At 38.5% G+C, this 7,820-nt stretch overlaps 1 non-coding gene across 1 annotated transcript; it reads right to left on the reverse strand.

The window, feature by feature from the left end:
- Nucleotides 1-5,100: 5,100 nt before the first annotated feature.
- On the reverse strand, nt 5,101-5,211 carry LOC137721606 (small nucleolar RNA R71). Its single transcript, XR_011066677.1, has one exon. It is a non-coding gene; the product is annotated as a small nucleolar RNA R71 (small nucleolar RNA).
- Nucleotides 5,212-7,820: the final 2,609 nt, after the last annotated feature.

Here is a 7,820-nt window from a genome sequence, read left to right on the forward strand (position 1 = left end):
TCTAGGACATTTAAACCTTTCCTTTATCCATTGCACATGCATTTCCAACCTAATCACTCACCCACACAATCTGCCATCATTCCAATCAAAACCGTGCACATGCTATCACCATGCATTCACATGCACTTGTTCCTCCATCATTCCATCCTTTAAAACATTGCACATGCACTTTAATCATTCAACACATGCACTCCCATTCTTTAATCCATGCAGCCACACATTCACCCATATGCATTTCCACCCACATCCTATCCCATTTCAGATTGCATTTCATTCATTTCACATGCATTCCATCCTTTAATTCACTCACATACACTCATAATCATTCACATTTTGCAATCACATGCACTTCCTTTAATTAATTCATCCTAGCTGTCAAAGCACATGCACACTCACCCTAATCATTCACATAGCTTTAATTCACATGCAAACACATTGCATTACCATTCACCACAGAAAAACACCATCATTGCCGAGCCTAATTCCCTTTGCATCCATTCCACATGCATTCACTTCATCATTGCAGCCACATTTCCACTCACATCCATTTAATTCACATGCTTTCACATGCATTTTCAGCCATGCACATTCACCTTGCATTTGCAGAAAATCCACTTCCTTTGCACATGCATTCATCATCATCACTCTAGTTTTAATTCACATGCATTTCAGATAGCATTCCATTCATTCCACCCTTTAATCACATGCATTCCATCTTTGTTCCAGCAACCCACATGCACAATCCACTCCACAAACATCCCATGCCGTGCACATTCATACACTTTCACATGCATCTTGGCAGATTTCACATGCACACACATGCATTTTCAGCACCAACAACACTCATTGCCATGCACATTCACTCACCATACCATTCCAGCATTAGCACATGCAACCTAGCTGTCATGTTCCCCCCATTTCACCTATAAATACTCATTCATTCACACTCATTCAGGCACAATTCATTTTCACAACAGAAATTGGTCCCTTGGGGCCGTGCCCTTCACAAAGTCCATCCATTCCATTCATAAACTCATCCATTGCAGAAATGTAGACCATCAAACCATCTTTGTGCCGTGCTCTCCCTTACAATCCAAACACCATCCTTCCATTTCCACCACTCCCCAAACCATTCACACCATCAAACTATCCCTAGACCTTGTGCTACAACGAAGAGGAAGAGAAGAGTGCCTAAACGTTCATACAATTCAAGTTTGAGTTGTTGGAATGTTTAGGTGTTTCTTTGATTTCAAGGTTTAATGTCAATACTCTTTGTTTTGTACGAATGAGGAATGGAAGATAAGAGGGCCTAAACGTTCATACAATTCAAGTTTGAGTTGTTGGAATGTTTAGGTGTTTCTTTGATTCTCTTTGTTTTGTACCATGAGGAACTAAACCCCCCTTGGTTAGGGGGTGATTCGAATATATGTTTATGCTTGCATTTTGATTTGAATACTTCTAATTGCGTTTAATAAGTTGTGGATTCAATTCGTTTAACTGTTTGATTGATAACTTATTTATGTATGTTCATTGAGAGTGCACACTTAATTTTCATGCATGAATATGACGCTAGAATATAAGTGAGTTTCACCTAATCGTTATGAACTTATATTCACAAGTAGTGGAGGTTGCTTATAAACAATCGCGTTAAATGAATTCTTGGCATAAGTTTCATGCAATCCATAGTAACGAATGCCTCGTCAACACTTATAATTTTCATAGAGCGTAATGATTCTTGCTTGTATCTCTTCTATGCATTCATGTTGAGGACTTGTGGGGAATGTTTTGAATTGTTGTATGCGCTAACCCATCCAATTCAATAACGTTAGGAAGATTTGAAGGTTAATTAGTGCATCACGGTTAACCCGGGGTGTTGAGTTTCATGGTTTATTGAAATGCAATTGGAAATCATTTTATTATGCAAGTATAACATGTATGGAGATGAATCCCTTAGCCATTCTATCATCCATTCATTCCATTCCATCAAATTCGTTTTACAATCTGTTTAGTTTATTAACTTGTTTTGTTATTTCAATTTTCGTATAAATCTAAATCCCCCTTTACTTTAATGTCCAATTTAGTTAGAAATCAATTTAGTTTGTGTTTATGAGTGTTTTGATTCATTTTATTTCCCAATTTCGTCCAAATTCACCAAAGTGCTCAAAACTGCCCAGAAAGTGATTTTAAGGCAGTTTTGAGTGTTTTGGGTGATGTTTGAGTCTTTTGGTTTGTTTTAATGTTTTAAGTGTTTAGTTTTACATTCTTTGAGTTAGTTTAGTGTTTTATATTGTGTTTATGAGTGTTTTGATTCATTTTATTTCCCAATTTCGTCCAAATTCACCAAAGTGCTCAAAACTGCCCAGAAAGTGGGTTTTAGGCAGATTTGAGTGTGTTTGTGTTGTTTTGAGTCTTTTGGTTTGTCTTAGTGTTTTAAAGTTTAGTTTTGCATTCTTTGAGTCTAGTATAGTGTTTCATATTGTTATTTTACGTTTTTGAGTCAAATCCAAGTGATTAACAATCCCTCCTAATCCCCGGTCTAGAACGATCCCTACTTATATACATATACTACAATTTGACGAAAAGAGGGTTTAATTTGTGTGCGTATAAATCTCGCATCAAATTTTGAGAAATGCAAGAGATGCAATTTGAAAAGATGTGAAGTGTTAAGAGATGCAATTCGGCCATATTGGGTGATTCTAAACAAGTCAAAAACATTGAAGTCAGCTATATGGTTCCAACACCAAAACATGCATTCACATGCATGTTCACAACCTTGGCCGTGCATTCTCATGTCATCCCATCATTTTATGCACTTCTAGCACCAAATCAGATTTCTCACACCTTGTGCCGTGCATTCCACTACTTGTCCATCTCCCTTTTGCGCCAAAAACATCCACTTCCATCAATTAATCCACTCAGCCACATTCACATGGATGATTCACAATCTGACCGTGCATTCCATTTCCCTTCTCCATTGTATCTTTGCAGAAATCCACATGCATTTTGATTAAACAAACCACATACCTACAGATCATGTCCACTCCTTGCAGCCATCATTTCAGAAATCCATTTCATCCCATCATTCCATGTGATTCCAGCCCCCTTTGTCCATGCCGTGTGCTTTCTTCCCCTTTCCAGATTTGTACAAACAATTTCAAATGGCCAATTCACCTTTGCAGGTTCCACTCACTTGTTGAAGCAAGGGCACATGCTTCTTTGAATACATTAACACATACTTGCAGATCTTGTCCATGCCATGCGTCCACTACCTCAGAAACCCATCAATTCCAGCTCATTTTATGCTATTCCATCTCACTTGTGCAGATGGAGATCCAATCTGAGTGTTGGAGCCACATTCCTTTCTATAAAACAAGTCTCACTTCACACAACAAGGGTTCCGCATTTTTCTTCTTCACTCAGTCCATTACACACGCATAACTTCTCCCATTTCACTTCATTTTTTGTCCATTTCTGTCCCAAGGGCAGAAACCATTCAACCATAACCAATCTACCTTCATCCGCACCACATTTGGAAAACCAACACCGAAGGCACTCTTCAAGGAATTCAACATCAGTTTTGCTTCAAGGGTTTCTTCTTATTAATTCTATGTTCATTCATGTTTTATATTTTTATGTTAAATCTTTTGTAAACATGAATTGTAACTAATCCTCCTCTAGGGATTCGATGTAACCTTGCAAAGTTTGCCATGTAATTAAGTTAGAATGCTCAATTTGTCCATCTATTTCTTGTTTCATTCTCTGATTTAATGATGACTTAGTGTGTTGATTTTAATGTTTGATCATCATTTGAATTAATCACTAAGTTGTGTAGCCAAGATTAAAACACACATCATGCATAATCTTGGTAGATATGTGAATGAATGAAGGGAATGTTTAGCAAACATCCTGCCGAGTTATTCCCTTTGGTTTTATGAAAGTTTCTTGTGCATTACATACTCTTGATTATGAACCAAAGTTGCACATCACAACTAGGTTCATGATTAGAGACATTTGATCAAATCCACACATCATATGGTTGATCATGTCCAAGTGAAACAAACTCAAGAAATAGGTAGATGAATGAGTATAAACTAACTTAACAAACATGGACTTGGTTTAGCAATGGTGAAACCGAATCCCTAGCTTCATCTCCATTGGTACTATCTCATTTTATTAGTTGTTGAGTCATTTATTTGTGTTTACTTCACTTTCTTATACTTTCAAGTTACAACAACAAATCTGCCTATTCTGTTTAGTTTGAGTCATTTCATAGAGTTCTTGCAAAACAAGTAATTACATAGGTCCAATTAGTCCCTGAGGATTCGACACCCTTGCTTGTGCCATTATACTAAATATATTCTAGCATTAGGAAGGAAAAATACATCAACAAAAATGGCGCCGTTGCCGGGGACTGATTTCAGTCCCTTGTAATTGCTTGTTTGCTATTTAAAATTTGTTCATTTCATTGTTGTTTGCTAGTTAAACTTTGTTCTTTTCATTGTAGGTAGATTCTTGATTTTCATTCAAACTTGTGTTACTTTGTTTCAGGTAGTATATGTCAAATAGACTTGTTGAGTTAGGCCAAAGAATTGAACGGTTGAAGGGCCACACTTTGGACAACTTTGTGCCATCAAGTTCATCCATTAGCCGTGAGGAAGAGGAAGGGAATTCACCTAGTTCAACAAGTAAAGGATCTGAGCAATATAATTGGGAAAGAGAAGAAGAGATGGCGGGCAACCAAGATGAACTTCGAGCTTTGGAGGACTTTGCTCAACCAATCATACCAAATTCACCTTCATGCATCTTGCTGCCCACAGAAGCTAGAAACTATGATCTCAAATCTTCACATTTCCATATGTTTCCTTCATTTTATGGCTTACCTAATGAAGACCCTTTAGCTCATATTAAAGAGTTTTACAATGTTGTGAGTGGTTTACCTTTGCAGGGAGTAAGTGAAGCAAATTTGAGGATGAGAGTGTTTCCTTACACCTTAAAAGATAGAGCCAAGAGTTGGTTGATGACTCTAACACCAGGTTCCCTCACCACATGGGATGCCGTGGCTAAGAAGTTCTTGGAGAAGTTTTTTTCCACTCAAAAGACAGCCACATTAAGAGGACAAATCTTCAACTTCAAACAAGATGATGGAGAACCTTTCAATGAGTGTTGGGAGCGCTTTAAAGGCCTCTTGATGCAATGTCCACACCATGGGTTACCTTTTCACTTACAAATGCAAATTTTCTATGATGGACTAACCCAAACATGTCAATCAACTGTTGATAATGCAGCAGGTGGAGCTTTGAAGAAAAAGAATGCTCAAGAGTCATATAACATTTATGAGATGTTGGGATCGAATGCTCAACACAAAGATTTAAGGGGTAAGAAAGTTGGAGTCTATGAAACAAGCTCTAATCATGATCTTTTGTTTCAGGTAGCTAACCTAGAAAGGAAGCTTGAAGCCGTGCTCAACATGGTGCCAAAATCAAATGAAGTGTGTGCCATTTGCAACATACTAAGCCATCCTACTCATCAATGTCCATCTAGGGAGGCTTATCCCGAATATGTTCAAGAGCAAGTGAACCTCATGAATTCTTATAATCAAAGGCCAAGGAATGATGTGTATTCCAATACATATAACTCAAGTTGGAGAGATCATCCCAACCTCTCATGGAAGAACAACAATCAATTCCAAAATTTACAACCAAAACCTGCCACTACTCTAGAGGATACGGTTAAGTTGTTAGCCCAAAACACCTTGCAATTCCAACATTCCACAAATAGCACTCTCCAACAACATTCGGCGGCTCTTACCAAAATGGAGACATAATTGGGACAGATTGCAGATGCCTTGAACCAAAGAGAGGTTGGAAAGTTTCCAAGCCAACCCGTGATACTCCAAAGGAACCAAGAGCAAGCCAAAGCAATCACTACACTTAGAAGTGGTAAGGTTATTGATAATAGAGTTGGCAAGGAAGTTACTAATGAATATGATCATGTGAATGCAGGTGTTACTCAAGGGGAAAATGAGAAACCAAATGAGGAACCAAGCCATGCTAATTCCTCACTTGAAGCACCAAATCTTCACAAGGCCGAGAAACCTTACACTCCACCAATACCATTCCCTGGAAGACTTGCCAAGAGCAAGCAGGATAAGCCATTCAAGGAAATTTTTGATATACTAAGCAAAGTGAATGTTAACTTACCTTTGCTTGATGTCATTAGGAACATGCCAGCATATGGGAAGTTCTTCAAGGAGTTAAACAGCTACAAAAGGAAGTATGGACCACATGAGAAGGTAGTGGTTTCAGAGAATGTGAGTGCAGTTTTGCAAAGAAAACTTCCACCAAAGCTCAAGGATCCAGGAAGTTTCTCTATCAACATCACCATAGGGGATAAGAAAGTAGAGGAGGCGATGCTTGATTTGGGTGCTAGCATCAACTTAATGCCCTATTCCGTGTACCTTCAACTAGGTTTGGGAGATTTGAAAGCCACCACCATTTCATTACAACTTGCAGACAGATCCGTGAAATATCCAAGAGGTATAGTAGAAGATATTCTAGTTCAAGTTGATAAACTAATCTTGCCTGCAGATTTTGTAGTGTTGGACATGGAAGAAGCTCCTATACATGACCGAGAGTTGCCTATATTGCTTGGGAGACCTTTCATGGCCATGGCAAAGACCATCATTGATGTGCAAAATGGACTCCTCACTATGACAGTGTTAGGACAGACAATTCAATTCAAAGTGTTTGAGTCTCTTTCTCATCCTTCTTCCTCTCTTGATTGTTATGCCATTGATGTGCTTGATTCACTTGTTTTCTCTAAGTTCTTGCAGGCACAATCTAATGAACCATTACAAACTGTTTTGAGTCAATCTCAAGATGAGTTTGATGATGAAGGTGCACTCATGGAAGAAGTAGCTGCCTTGGAAGCATTAGCACCATATCCTTTGAATGTTTCACCTCTTTTAGAGCCTTTAGAATCATCAATGTCACATCTAACTCCTTTTACTGTTAAAGCACCAAAACTTGAACTTAAACCACTTCCACCACATCTAAAATATGCATATCTAGCTGAATTTGAAACTCTTCCAGTTATCATAGCTTCTGACCTCACCCCAAATGAAGAAGATAAACTAATTAGGGTGTTAAAAGAGTTCAAATCAGTTTTTGGTTGGTCTATTGCAGATATCAAAGGAATAAGCCCTACCATGTGCATGCATAGGATTCTTTTGGAGGAAGGGGCAAAGTCAACCCGTGAGCCACAAAGAAGACTCAATCCACACATGAAGGAGGTTGTTAGGAATGAGGTGTTGAAATTGTTAGATGTGGGGATCATATATCCCATTTCTGATAGCAAATGGGTGAGTGCTATTCAGGTGGTGCCTAAGAAGGTGGGAATCACTGTGATGAGGAATGAAAACAATGAGCTTGCGCCCACAAAGCCCACGGCCAGTTGGCGTGTTTGCACCGATTACAGGAAGTTGAATTCTAGCACTAGAAAAGATTACTTTCCTATGCCTTTCATAGATCAAATGCTTGAGAGATTGGCAGGTTACTCACATTATTGTTTTCTGGTTGGATACTCAGGTTACAATCAAATTGCAATCGCTCCGGAGGATCAAGAGAAAACAACCTTTACTTGCCCCTTTGGCACATTTGCATACAGGAGAATGCCTTTTGGACTTTGCAATGCTCCAGCAACATTCCAAAGATGCATGTTGGCCATCTTTTCTGACATGGTAGAAAGATTCATTGAGGTATTTATGGATGACTTCTCAGTGTTTGGTTCCTCTTTTGATGAATGTCTTAACCATCTCTCTT

Source organism: Pyrus communis, chromosome 16 (assembly GCF_963583255.1).
Source record: "Pyrus communis chromosome 16, drPyrComm1.1, whole genome shotgun sequence".
Lineage (NCBI taxonomy): Eukaryota > Viridiplantae > Streptophyta > Magnoliopsida > Rosales > Rosaceae > Pyrus > Pyrus communis.